Source organism: Alosa pseudoharengus, unplaced genomic scaffold, assembly GCF_046254945.1.
Source record: "Alosa pseudoharengus isolate Yale_2024_CS ecotype anadromous, Long Island Sound unplaced genomic scaffold, YU_APseudo_1.1 YU_APseudo_1.1_scf_3, whole genome shotgun sequence".
In the NCBI taxonomy this organism is placed as follows: Eukaryota; Metazoa; Chordata; class Actinopteri; order Clupeiformes; family Clupeidae; genus Alosa; species Alosa pseudoharengus.
The window spans coordinates 12,395,991-12,396,763 of NW_027468718.1; positions in this window are offsets into that span (position 1 = coordinate 12,395,991).

Sequence of the window (773 nt, forward strand, 5' to 3'; positions counted from 1 at the left end):
TGTGTGTGCATGTGTACGTGAGTGTGGGTTTGTGTGCGTATATGTGTGTGTGTCTGTGTCTGTGTGTCTGTGTATGTGTGTGTCTGTGACTCATAGTTTTAGATATACTGCAGTGTTCTGAATTAATTTTTATTCATGTTTGACAAATGTTTTGTTGCTCATAATCAAAGGTAATGATTTGCCAAAATCCTCAGTTTCCACACTTACAGACATTACCTCAAAAATCAAAAGAACAGGATGTGTTTGCTCTTAATCATTTGTACTTTATTTATGACTTGTCAGCATCAAGGCAAGGCAAGGCAATTGTATTTTTATAGCACATGTCACACACAGGGGTTATTCAATGTGCTCATCATCATCATGTAGCATCAGCATCATGTTGAGCAGTGTGTTCCATTCAGAGAGAAAACAGCAGGAAGCCACTGAAGGTGCTGTGATTATCAATAGTATCATAGAGCCTGTGGCCTTTAGGGAGTCGCAGGTTAACTACATCTCCCTCCTCCAGCTGCAGAGTCGCACCACTGGACAGATAGGTGGCCTGTCCATCCGTATCATACTCATCTAAACACATGATCTGCTCACGATTCTTATACATCTTGATGCCCATAAGGCGTAAGTCTAGGTGATCCCTGACATTGAATCCGATGTAGTAGACTCCCCTGACTGGAGCTGTGAAGAAGCCTGTCGTGTTGCTGTAGGCCTGTCCAACATTGGTGATGATTCTAGTGAAGACCAAGTCCAACTCAGTATTCCCAGACTCTATGTATCCTGAA